At 36.6% G+C, this 14,530-nt stretch overlaps 1 long non-coding RNA gene across 1 annotated transcript; it reads left to right on the top strand.

Moving 5' to 3' along the window:
• The first annotated feature begins 1,387 nt into the window (after nt 1-1,387).
• Nucleotides 1,388-3,594, top strand: LOC121970024. Its single transcript, XR_006108817.1, has 2 exons — nt 1,388-1,443; nt 1,502-3,594. It is a non-coding gene; the product is annotated as an uncharacterized LOC121970024 (long non-coding RNA).
• The last annotated feature ends 10,936 nt before the right edge of the window (nt 3,595-14,530 follow it).

The following is a 14,530-nucleotide window of genomic DNA, read 5'->3' as shown; positions in this document are numbered from 1 at the left end:
TATCAAATATATGTGCTTGTTATTATATTAGGATTAAGAGCACACACTTCCATAATAACTGAGGTATTTGGTCCTTTATAAAGTCAGTATAAAAGAAAAGACCTCAAATGGTCTTACTCAATACACTCTAAGTGTACTAGTGTAATTATATAGTCAAGATAAACTAATTCCTAATTACACTACGACCTTCCAATTGTTTGTTCCTTTCCATTTTGGTCGTGAGCTACTGTTTATAATTTATAAGGTACTGATAACATCATCTTCTGTATGTGGCACCACATATTATGTTATCTACAATATAAATTAATTGAACAACTACAAATAAATGTAGACAATTTGACCAAATATGATTCTTTATTTAAAATAAATGTTTACAAAAGCATAGGCTTTCAGTATACACTCTAACAGTCTCCCACTTATACTAATGACTAAGCTACCATATCTTCTGCCATACATCTGATTCCCATTCCCTCCACATGCCGATCGAAAGCTTTTGCTGGAAGGGCCTTAGTGAAAGGATCTACCACTTCTCCTCGCTTCACAATATCTCGTATCAGGTGGTACTTGCGCTCTATATGTTTACTTGCCTTATGGGCTCGTGGTTCCTTCGAGTTTGCAACTGCACCGCTATTATTACAATAAATTGTGATGATTTTGGGTAAACCAAGAATCACATCTAAGTCCATTAGAAAGTTCCTGAGCCTTCTCAGCTTCCATGGTTGAGTCCAAACGTATTTCTACTTAACACTCCTCCAGCAATGGCTCCACCTCCCAAAGTAAACACATATGATGTAGACTTACTACTGTCCCTATCTGATTGGAAATCCAGGGAGCAAATCGTCCGCTTGGTAAACTAGCATATAATCTCTAGTTCTTCTGTACTTTAATATGCTTTCCAATGTCCTTGTCTAGGTTACTCGATATCTAACCATGCCCACCAAAACGTCTCGTAATATAGATTGCATACATAAGGCTTCCTACAACCAGAACCGCTTTCATGTCCTCTATCTCCTTTGATGTCTTCGAGACATCTCTTTAGATAGAGCTACTCCATGCCTAAAAGGTAAGAAACCTTTCTTGGAATCCTGCATGCTAAAACGAGCAAGGATTTTGGGACAGACATAACATTCTTTTCTTGCGATCCCTTATAACTTTGATCCCAAGAATGTGTGCACAATCTCCTAAGTCCTTCATATCAAATTGTTTGGACAACCATTGTAAGGACCCACGAGTGAAATTAAGGAATTTATTTACGAAAATGTCTAAGGTCATGCAAACTTTAACTAAAGGATTAACTTATAAGATATTCTATGAATTTTAGAATTTTTTTTGGAATTTTAATTAAACTTATATGACATATTTTAAAGTGATAGAATTATTAAATTCAGGGGAAACATATGATATTTTGTTAGGTTGGAAGTTGGTTAACTTAAGTAACTTAGGGTTTGGAATAAAAGACCTAGGTATTATACCTATACCTCCTGATTTCCGGTTGATTAAGGTTTGGAATAAAAGACCTAGGTATTATACCTATACCTCCCGATTTCCGGTTGATTGTGGCTCGAATCGCCGTTCCATCTCTACTCATCACCTTCGCTGTTGTCGATCAGCTCTCCACCAAGCTCAGGTTTCCGATCAAGCACCAAAAGATCTCGATGGAGTTGCGATTGGATGTGGAGTCCCTTGACCACCACACCGGCGGCACGACTACAGCTAGGGCGGGGGCTCTGACAGAGGAACGAGGAAAGGAAGGCAAGTACTCTGCAATATGATGGTATGAGATCTGCAAGGTAGAGGATAGGAGCTTGGAAGAGTTGATATGTTCACCGATTATGTTCAACAGGTTGATTGAGATGCGATTTGGTGCTTCTGTGTTATCTCAATTTCATCTCATGATTTTCATGATTTCTGCAAAAGATGAGAACATCTTTGATGGGGTTTGAGTTGTACTGGTTTTCCTCTCGTGAATTGAGTTCTGATTTGAGTTCTTTGGTTTTGAGTTGCGAATTGGTTCTTCCGATGGTGCTCATGTCTCCGATTAAGAATTCTGTGAGATTCTGGTTTTGAAAGTGAGTTGTCACAAAGTTTTGCTATGATTTGTGATTGACATGAGCTTCAAAGTGGTTTCCTCTTGTCGATCTGATCCTGCGATCCGGTTTCTGGTAGCCTTGGTTAGTTTTCTTTATGCCACTGGAAGCTTTGGAACAATTCGTTTGGATTTCTGTAGAGTTAGTTGATGACCTAGCTATATTCCGTTTGGATTCAGTGAACATTGTTTGGAACTGGAATTTGATATGGAATTTTATCTCTCGAGATTGTTCCGAGGATAGTGAATTTTGTTTAGGTTGTATCTATTTGTTTATACTTTCTGTTATTGTACAGTTTTGATTTGTGAGTTATTAGATGACCATGGAATTCAATGAGATTTGTTTTGTTATGCGGATAAGGTTGATTTGTTGGGAGTTAACTTTGGTGTGGTTTTGATTCATGGGGAGTTAATTTTGATTGTGATTTTGGTTTCTTACGAGTCAGCTGCGTTTTTTTATGGAAGGATTTAGTAGACTATGAGCTTTCTTTGGAGGTTTGAACGTGGATTTGTGCTGTGGTTGTTCCTGTTGCTGTGAGAAATTTGTGTTTTACAGCGGTCTTTTGAAATGGGCGATGGCTTTGGGATTTTCTATTGGGTTGGTAGGTGTAAACACGGATTCAAAGTTGGTTCTTCTTTCTTCTGATGTTTTCATTGGTGTGCTGGAATTCCATATCAGATTCGTTAAAGGTATTGATTCGAGATTTTTTTTATTTTTATTTTTATTTTGTTGCTTTGTTGCTAGAAGAATAGACAAGTATGGACTGTAGGAAGTGATATGTTTAAGGAATGACTGAAGTATACAAATGTTATGAAACGAATATAGAAAGAATGACTGGAATATGCTATGAAATGAATGACTGGAATTTACTATGATATATTAACTATGTAGCTAATTGGATGTGTATGAGCATATGTGGTAGCAGTACGGGATGGGTGACCCGGGATGAGCTCCGGGGAGGGCCCATCCAAACTTGACTGATATGGTTAGCTTCGGCTATATGACTGGATGCATGTTCTCTACGAGGTACCTCTAGGTTCATGGGACTGTTGATTGGGCTCTAAATTGTGGTTACCGGATATGTGACATATTCACCTTATTAGCTACGTAGGAACACTGTTGCATGATATATCTTTCTTATGTCGTACTTGGTTGTGCTATGTTTTCTTAAAAAGGCTTCCAGTTGCTATTTCTACTACCTTATGGATATCTTCATACTCATATTGGTCTGTACTTGCTGGGTCGTAGACTCACCACATTTATATTACAGGTGAGGATGACTTTCAGGATATGCCAGAAGGCCCACGGACGAGTAGACGAGGAGGCGGGATGGACGCATGGTACTGTCCGTTGTCCGAGAGGGCAGTGCATACTGGATCTACCAAGAGAGATTTTCATTTCTTAGTCACTCGGGTGGGGAATGTTGAGGAGTTATTGTTCTTATCGATAAACATTTGTTGATACAATCTTGTCTATTGGTTATGATAGTTCCTTTATGGTTCGGCAATGTGATCATTCAAATGGTAGTTGTTGAGAGAGATTGGTAAAAAAAAATAAAAAAATAAAACTTGGGATGTTTCAACCATACCCTTACGTCCGATAATACCTTAACATTGTTACCAATTAACAAAATATCATCTACGTATAGTATAAGAAATACCACCACGTTTCCGTTACACTTCTTGTATACACAAGACTCATCCGGACACTGAATAAATCCATATGACTGGATTACTTCATTAAACCAGATGTTCCAAGACCTTGAAGCTTGCTTCAGTCCATAAATGGACCGATTGAGCTTGCACACTAGATGCTCTTTGCCTTTTTCAATAAATCCTTCTGGTTGCTTCATATGGATGTTCTCTTCAAGACTTCCATTAAGAAAAGCTGTCTTGACATCCATTTACCAAATCTCATAATCCATATGAGCAGAAATGGATAAGAGTATCCTGATAGACTTAAGCATGGCTATCGGTGAAAAAGTCTCCTCATAATCGATTCCCTCTTTCTGAGTGTACCCTTTTGCAACAAGCCTAGCTTTGAAGGTTTCTACCTTCCCGTCTGTCCCTCTTTTCCTTTTGTAGATCCACTTGCATCCAACGGCTTTTACACCATCGTGTGGTTCTACAAGCCCACACCTTATTAGAGTACATAGACTCTATTTGAATTCATTGCCTTTTGCCATGATGTCGCTTCTATATCTTGGAGTACTTATCATATGTTCGGGGATCGTTCATGTTTACAGGATCAAGTCGAAGACTCTCCCAAAACATGAATCTATCAGGCTCCTAACAACCCTCCACTACGACGAGGCACCTCGATGGTTGTGTATCATGTGTGACACGTGTTGCGTCTCTTGTGGTACTTCATCTTGTAGTTGGTACTAAGGTAGACGTGTCCTCTAAGTTCTTCTAAAACAACTTTCTATCGGGCTTGTGATCCATTATATAGTCTTCTTCTAAAACCGGGCATTGGTACTAACAATGACCTTCTGTGTATTAGGACTATAAAATAAACCACCTTCGTCGTTCCTTTGGGATACCCCACAAACACGCGAACTTACGAGATTCTAACTTATCGACATCTGGTTTCGACGATGTGTTGGACTACCCCAAACCGAATATATCTTAGACGGGCTTCGCCCATTCCACAATCGTGGTAGTAGAAGAAAGATTTAGAAGGTACTAAGTTCGGAATGTACACTGCCATTTCCAGGCGTATCCCAAAACGAATTTTGTAATTCGAATAACTCATCATCGATTTAACCATCTCCATAAGAGTCCTATTCCTTGCTTCGCCACACCATTCTGTGTGTACCAGGTGCAGACAGTTGGGATTGAATCCCGACCTCGATAAGTAATTTCTAAACTCTCCTAAGAGGTATTCGCCACCACCATCGATCAGAGTAGTGTCTTGATACTTTACCTAGTTGTTTCTCCGCATCACCCTTGTACTCTTTGAACTTATCAAAGCACTCGGACTTCATGGCGCATTAGGTAAATGTATCCGTATCTTGAATAATCGCTATAAAAGAGACAAAATATTCAAAACCTCCTCTTAGTCTGGAGAATAGAAGGACCACACAAATCGAATGAACCAATTCTAACACTTCTTTGGCTCTATACCGCTTGGCCTTAAAAGGCCTCTTGGTCATTTTACCTTCCAAGCAAGATTCACAAGTTGGAAAATTTTCAACTCTAATGAACCCAAGTCCGCTATAAGCCTCTGAATCCTACTTAAGTTAATATGACCAAGCCTTAGATGCCAAAGATATGCTTGGTTCATTTCTGAAGGTTCTTTTCTCTTATTAGAGTTAGAAGATGAGTTATAAATTTCCATGTTTTGCCTTGTGGGAGAAATTGGATTTAAAGTATATAAATTGCCAACTAATGCACCAGAACAGATAATCACTTTATTTCTCTTAATAACTACATCGTTACTAAAGGAAACTGAATATCCATCTAAAAATAGTTTAGAAACTGAAATTAAATTCTTTCTAAAACTGGGTACATAAAGATAATTTCTTAAAACCAAATTTCTATTTCTATTAAAAGATAAGTAGACGTCTCCCACTGCAACAACCGCCACCTTAGTAGCATTGCCCATGTAGACAGTAATCTCTCCTTCAGTTAGTCGTCGGGTTTCCTGGAACCCCTGCAAGGAATTGCAAACATGATCAGTGGCTCCCGTATATACACACCAAGTGCTGGTAGATAACACAGTTAACATGTTTCAACAACTAGAGCATGAGATATACCTTTGTTGTTCTGATTCCTACGAGGACAACCCTCTCCAATGCTCCGGCTCGTGGATGAAGCACTTGCCCTTCGGCTTCTTCATTCCAGCTTTAGGTCCTGTACTATGAGATTTATTCACTTTCTTTGCTGAACCAACTTGTTTCTTCTTCTTCTTTCCTTTCGGCTTAGAAGTAGAACCATTTTCAGCATAGTGAATATGAGGGTTGTGACGAAACAATCCCTCTGCTGCCTGAAGTTTTGTTAGTAGTTCCGCCAATGAATATACCCTTTTGTTCATATTGTAATTCAGGCGAAATTGCTCAAAACTTGTAGGTAGTGTTTGGAGGATCATATCGATCTGGGTTTCCTCATCAATTTCTCCTCAAAGGATCTGTATTTCGTTCAGATAAGCCATCATCTTTAGGATATGATCCCTTACAGGAGTACCCTCTTGCATGGTGGCTGTCATTATCTTTCTCATGGCTTCTTGTCTAGAAGCCCGATCCTGATGACCAAAGAGTTCCTTGAGATTGTTCAAAATATCATAAGCTGTTGGTAAATCTTGATGCTGATGTTGCAATACATTTGACATTGAAGCCAAAATGTAGCACCGCGCCATCTTATTTGCCATTACCCATTTCTTATGATATTCAATCTCCTCTTGGGTAGATTCACCAGTGGGTGCATCAGGACAAGGCTCAGTCAGTACAAACTTATAGCTTTCAGCAGTAAGAACAATGTCCAGGTTCCTTTTCCAATCTATGTAGTTAGGACCAGTAAGTCTATTATGTTGTAGTATGATGGACAGTGGGTTGAAAGTCATCCTAAGAATCACAAATAACTTTTGGTCAGAACTCTAAATTTAGAATAATATTGATTTCTCAAACAATACTATTTTAAATTAACCAACACCTCAAAACACCGTGAATTTTGTATGACACGATAGTGTAGACGTATACAAATTCAATATTTGTAAAAGGAGGGTTAAACCCATTAATTTTATTATCTTGTCAACCTATCTTTTTGACAAATAAAATTAATAGTTGGTATCCTTTAGTCAGACGAATAATAACAGTGACTCTGATGGGGAGGATACTATTAGACGTGCCTAAGTGTACACCATTACTTGACACTAAGTCCATTATAAGATTGTGCCCCTTCCGATGGGGAAGATCACACGCTCTTAATTAACATCCTATAGTCATCCAAAATGGAAGTTTGTTCTAGTGATCCACAAACAAGCTCATCCGATATGGAGGAAGGCACTCAGAGCCAACGCGCAAGCTTGTTTGCATCACTTACAAACCAGTAATGGAGACCGTGGAATTTATTTAAAATCCCTCTCCCACTTAGTTATTTATAAATGAGGAATTTTAACTATGCTAGACTACTAGACATGTATTCTAACATGCACACACAGCACAATATAAAAGCAATAAATGAAAAACTAATTTTCAACTATTATGGCTTTTATCTATTGTTATCCTCCGTGTGTCGCCAACCCTAGCTGCTGCCATCTTTGGCCACTACCACCGGGTCTAGTTGTCGCATCCATCTTGCTCCTTGTTCCGCTGCGCCTCTGGTCCTCAAAAGGTTCCACGCCTTGCAAGATTCGATCCGCGACATAAATAGAATTTTACATTTTTCGATCATATATTCCTCGAAGGAATGTACATGTAAACTAGATCGAACATAAAATAAAAATTTACATCCATCGATCCTATATTCCATAAAAGGAATATACATGTAACTAGATCAAAAATAAAATTCTAATAAAAACTAAATACAACTCCTGCTGTATTTTATAATACAATCATGCACACACATTTAAATGCCCTTGACATGTCCAAGGGTCCAATCACACACATAAAAAACTATAAGCCATAATAGTTAGATTCTGCATCCACAAAGTTAGCACATCCTACTATTAACCTGCCTAAATTATGTATGTCATGTGCATAATTAAACTAATACCAAATACACAGAGGCAAAACCCTAGCTCTGATACCAATTTTTGGTTGCTACTCAGAAAACCTAATGGTTCCGCTGTACAAAATTTTGTACAAAGGTCTGAACGTTTTCCTAGCTACCATGTGTTCTTTTAAATTAAACTTGGATCGCCTGCGGAACTTAACACGTTTGATCCAAAATTTAATCTATTTGTTCTTTTAGGTTTTGACTTGGATCTCCTGTAGAACTTAACACGTTCGATCCAAATCACCTAGGTTATTAATTCCATTAAATATTAATTTCCTAAATTGGCTTCCAATACTGACGTGGCGAGGCACATGACCTTCTTGGATATGGGAGCAACCACCACCGACTAGACAAAACCTTTTAAGGAAAGCTAATATTTAATTTCCTAAAATAACTTTAGGTTAACCGAAAGGAACAATCAAATCACAAGGAAAAGAAAACAAAACAAAGAACACAACATCGAAAACAAATTCGAAATACTAGAATCGCATGCCTCTTGTATTTGGTATTATTTCCAAAAATAAAAGCTAATACTAGTATGATGCGAAAAGGAAAAATACTAGTTATACCTTTTAGAAAGACCTCTTGATCTTCTACCGTATTCCTCTTCTAACCTCGGATGTTGTGTGGGCAACGATCTTCCAAGATGAGGACCACCTAGCACCTTCTTCTTCTTCCTTCAAGTTTCGTCCAAGCACCAAAAATCCAAGGATGAAGAACTTCTTCCACCAACTAAGCTCCAAGGGATGCAAGCTTTTTCTCCTTCTTCTTCTTCTTCCTCTCCAAGTAGTATCCGGCCACCACAAAAGCTCCAAGCAAGGAAGGGTTTCGGCCACCACAAAGAGGAAGAGAGGGAGAGAGGATGGCCGGCCACAACACCAAGGAAAAAGAGGGAGAGAATAATAGAGGTTGTATCTCATGAAGGCACCCCAACCCCCTCTTTTATATTCCTTAGCTTTAGTAAATAAGGAAATTTAATTACAATAAAATTTCCTTAATTTTCCTTGACATGAATTAATTAAGAAAAATTAAACAAAATTTCCTAAACATTCATGTCTTGGCCGGCCACATCAACAAGAGCAAACAAGACAATTTTTAATCAACAATTAAAAATTCCTTATTTGTCTTCGAAAATTTTAAAAAATAAAATTTCCTTTTAAAATCCCTTCATGGTTGATAAAAAGAAATTTCTATAATTTTAATTTTTCAACATGTGAATAATTTTCAAAGAGAAAAAAAAAATATCTTTCCTATCTACAAATAAGGAAAGAGACCTAATCTCTTTTCTTAATCTTTTGTAAAAGAGATATTTTAATTTTAATTCTCTCCAATAAATTATATCTTCCACATAAGAAAAATTTAAAATTAAAATTCTTTTAAATTTAATGGGGGCCGACCACCTAAGCTTGGGTTCAAGCTAGGGTCGGCCACCCATGAATCAAGGCTTGACCGACCCTAGCTTGATCCACAAGCTAGCTTGGTCGGCCCCCTTATCATGGGTATGAAGGTGGGTATAGGTGGGTATAGTACTCTATAAATAAGAGGCTACGATAGGGACCGAGGGGAGGAATTGGTTTTGGTCTCCCGATAAAATTAAGAATCCCGTGTTCGCCCCGAACACACAACTTAATTTTATCAATAATAATTCATTCCACTAGAGAACTATTATTGAACTACCGCACCAATCCCAAATTACATTTTTTGAGCTCTTTCTTATTATGAGTGTGTTAGTCTCCCTGTATTTAAGATGTCGAATGTCCACTAATTAAGTGAGTTACTGACAACTCATTTAATTAATATCTTAATCCAAGAATAGTACCACTCCTCTCTCGTATCGTCGGACTAAGTCCACCGCGAGTTTAACATGACAATCCTTATGAGCTCATCTTGGGGACATTATCAACCTAGATTACTAGGACACGATTCATTCTATAATCAACACACACTATAAGTGATATCATTTCCCAACTTATCGGGTTTATTGATTTATCGAACTAAATCTCACCCATTGATAAATTAAAGAAATAAATATCAAATATATGTGCTTGTTATTATATTAGGATTAAGAGCACACACTTCCATAATAACTGAGGTATTTGGTCCTTTATAAAGTCAGTATAAAAGAAACGACCTCAAATGGTCCTACTCAATACACTCTAAGTGTACTAGTGTAATTATATAGTCAAGATAAACTAATTCCTAATTACACTACGACCTTCCAATTGTTTGTTCCTTTCCATTTTAGTCGTGAGCTACTGTTTATAATTTATAAGGTACTGATAACATCATCTTCTGTATGTGGCACCGCATACTATATTATCTACAATATAAATTAATTGAACAACTACAACTAAATGTAGACAATTTGACCAAATGTGGTTCTTTATTTAAAATAAATGTTTACAAAAGCTTAGGGTTTCAGTATACACTCTAACAATAAGATTCTACAACAGGGACCGAGAGGAGGAATTAGTTTTGGTCTCCCGACGAGCTTGAGCTTCCCGTGTGTTAGAGTGTATACTAAAAGTCTAACTTTTTGTATAAACATATAAAATTACATTGGTCAAATGTCTACATTTATATGCTAAGTGTAGTTATTCAATTAATTTATATTGTGGATAACACAGTGTGTGGTGTCACACACATAAGATCATGTTATCAGTTCCTTATAAATTATAAACAGTAGTTCACGACTAAGATAGATACGAACAAACCATTGGAATAGTCGTAGTATAATTTGGTATTAGTTTATCTTGACTATAAAGCAGAACCATTTGAGTTAGTTTCTTTTTATACTGACTACATAAAAGAACATGACCTCTATTATTATGGAAGTGTGTGCTCTTAATCCCAATATAATAACAAACACATATACTTAATATTTATTTCTTGAATTTATCAAAGGGTGCGATTTAGCTCGTTAAATCAATTGGCCCAATAAGTTGGGAAATGATATTATTTATAGTGTGTGTTGTTGATTATAGAAGGAAATTGTATCCTAGAAATCTAGGTTGATGATGTCCCCAAGAGGAGCTCATAAGGATTTTCATGTAAACCCTACAGGTGGACTTAGTCCGACATGATGATAAGGTTGAGTGGTACTACTCTTTGAGCTAGATATTATGTAAAGTGAGTTGTCAGTAACTCATTAATTAGTGGACATTCAATCTCTTAAACACAGGGAGACTAACACACTCATAATAAGAATGAGCCCATATAGTAATATGAGATTGGTTTGGTAGTTCAATAATAACTATTTAATGGTATGAGTTATTATTGATGAACTTGAGTTGGGTGTTCGGGGCGAACACGGGAAGCTCATGTTCATCGGGAGACCAAAACCAATTCCTCCTCTCGGTCCCTGTCGTAGCCTCTTATTTATAAAGTATTATACCCACCTATATCCACCTTAAGGTGGCCGGCCAAGCCTAGCTTGGAGCCCAAGCTAGGGCCGGCCAAACCAAGGTGAGTTGGTTTCAAGGTGTGGCTAGCCCAAGATTAGGTGGCCGGCCACAATAAAATAAAAGAGATTTTATTTTTTAAAATCTTTCCTTATGTGGAAGCCATGATTTAAAAGAGAGTTTAAAAATTAAATCTTTCCTTTTATAATTTCTACAAAGGATTAAGAGAAAGGTTTAATATCTTTCCTTATTTGTAGTTAAAAGAAAGATTTTAATTTTTGATAAAACTTTCCTTTTTGTAACTATCCTCATGGTTTTAAAAGAGAGTATTAAAAATTATAAATCTTTCCTTTTATAGCTTTCTACACAATATTAAAAGAAAGATTAGATATCTTTCCTTATTTGTAAATTGAAAAGGAAGATTTTAATTTTGAGAAAACATTCCTTTTGGTAATCATCCACATTTTTTAAAAGAGAGATTTTAATTTTTAAAACTTTCCTTTTATAACCAACCATGAAGGGAATTTTTAAAGAGAGAAATTTTATTTTAAAAATTTCTAGAAACAAATTAGGAAGTTTTAATTTTTGTTTAAAACTTTCCTTGTTTGGAGGACAATGAGGTGGCCGGCCATTAGAGGTTTAATAAGGAAATTTTAATTAAATTTTACTTCTTAAACATTGGCAAGGAATATAAGGAAATTTTATTTATAAAACTTTCCTTATTTTGCTAAGACCAAGGAATAAAAAAGAGAGGGTAGAGGTGCCTCACCTCATAATAATACATCTATTATTTTCTCTCCTCTCTTCCTTGGTGTGACCAGCCCTCATCCTCTCCTCCTTTTCTTCTTCTTTTGCCGACGGCATCAACTCTCTAGGAGACTATTGGTGGCCGGATTTTGCTTGGAGAAGAAGTAGAGAAAGGAGACTTTGTTTCTTTGCATCCCTTGGAGCATGGTTGGTGGCCGAAGTTCTTCATCTCAAGGAGTTTATTGATTGACCGAAACTTGCAAGGAGAAGAAGGAGGCTTGGGTAGATTCTCGTCTCGGTAGATCGTCGGCAACATGACATCCGAGATAAGAAGAGGAATATGATAGAAGATCGTGAGGTCTATAAGGTACAAAAGGTATAACTAGTTATTAAGTTTCCACATCATAACTAGTTCATCTTTTTGTTTAGATCTTGAAATACCAAACCAAAGAGGCTAGTGATTCTAGGTTTTGGATTTGTGATTCGAATTTGTGTTTCTTTTGTTTGTCTTTCGATCTTGTGATTCGATTGTCCTTTTTGGTTAAACCTAGGGTTACTATAAGGAGATTAAATATTGGATTTCTTTGTAAGGTTTTATCTAGGCAGTGGTGGATGCTCCCATACCCAACAAGGCCTTATGCCTCACCACGTTTGACCTAGAAGCCAAACTTTGAAATAAATATTCAATTAAATTTGTAACATAGGTGGATTTGGATCAATAATGTTAAGTATCGTTTGCGATCCAAGTCTAAACCTCTAAAATAGATAAGTTGAATTTAGAATCAATAATGTTAAATTCCATTCGCGATTCCAAATTTAATTTCCAAAGAACACAATAGGTTGTTAGGAACGGTTCGGGTATCGTATAAAATTTTTATACAGGGGAACCAGTATGACATTCCGAGTAGAAACCAACATCGTGTTTGTCCCAAACACCCAACTCAAGTTCATCAATAATAACTCATACCACTAAAGAGTTATTATTGCACTACCATGCCAATCTCATATTATAATATGGACTCCTTATCATGAGTGCGTTAATCTCCCTGTGTTTAAGATATTGAATGCCCACTAATTAAATGAGTTACTGACAACTCACTTAATTTATATCTAGCTCCAAGAGTAGTACCACTCAACCTTATTGTCATGTCGGACTAAGTTCATCTCCTATAGGGTTTACATGACAATCCTTATGAGCTCCTAAAGGGGACATCACCAACCTAGATTACTAGGACACAGTTTCATTCTATAATCAACAACACACCATATAAATAATATCACTTCCCAACTTATCAGTCCTATTGATTTAATGAACTAAATCTCACTATTTGATAAATTAAAGAAATAAATATTAAGTATATGTACTTATTATTATATCATAATTAAGAGTATGCACTTCCATAGTAACAGAGGTTTTGTTCTTTTATGTAGTCAGTATAAAAAGAAACTACTTCAAATGGTCCTACTCAATACACTCATAGCGTACTAGTATAATTTTATAGTCAAGATAAACTAATACCAAATTACACTACAATCACTCCAATGGTTTGTCCCAGTCCATCTTGGTTGTGAGCTAGTATTTATAATTTATAAGTAACTGATAACATGATTTTCTATGTGACACCACACACCATGTTATCTACAATATAAATTAAATGAGCAACTACACTTAATATAAATGTAGACATTTGACCAATGTGATTCTTATTTCAAAATAAATGTTTATACAAAAAGCTAGACTTTTAGTATATATTCTAAAAATTTCCCACTTATACTAAAAGACTATGCTGTCATAAATGCTGCAATACATTTGATTCCCATCCCCTCAACATGTAGATCAAAAGCTTTCACCGGAAGGGCCTTAGTGAAAGGATCTGCCAGGTTATCTGCTGATGTAATCATGGTAACAACAACTTCTCCTCGCTTTACGATGTCTCATATCAGGTGGTACTTGCGCTCAATGTGTTTACTCGTCTTATGGGCTTGTGGTTCCTTCGAGTTTGATACTGCACCACTGTTATCACAATAAATTGTGATAATTTTGGGTAAATCAGGAATCACATCTAAGTCCATCAAGAAGTTCCTGAGTCATACAGCTTCTTTGGTTGCCTCAGAGGCTGCCACATACTCAGCTTCCCTAGTGGAGTCTGAAACTCATTTTTACTTAAAACTCCTCCATGCTATGGCTCCTCCTCCTAAAGTAAACATATAACCCGAGGTAGACTTACTATTGTCCCTATCTGATTGGAAGTCAGAATCCGTGTAACCCATAGGGAGCAAATCATCTGCTTGGTAAACCAGCATAAAATATCTAGTCCTTCTCAGGTACTTTATGTAACACCCCAAATTTCATGATTTGGAGTCCTAAAAGACCTTATTAAAATCTAGAAATGTTTTAGAAAAATTCTAGAGATTTTTAGGAATTTATAGAATATTTTTATGCAATTTTTGGAGGTCGTTTGGTATTTTTACTAAACGAAAGAAGTTTCGACAAAAAATGCCCAAGCTGAGGCTTGAACCGGCAACCCCTAACCTGAGCAAAACCCGGCTAACCAACTGGGATAGTAGTTATTAATTAATT

The sequence above is a fragment of the Zingiber officinale genome, chromosome 4A (genome assembly GCF_018446385.1).
Source record: "Zingiber officinale cultivar Zhangliang chromosome 4A, Zo_v1.1, whole genome shotgun sequence".
Lineage (NCBI taxonomy): Eukaryota > Viridiplantae > Streptophyta > Magnoliopsida > Zingiberales > Zingiberaceae > Zingiber > Zingiber officinale.
This window is presented reverse-complemented; position numbering and strand designations above follow the sequence as displayed.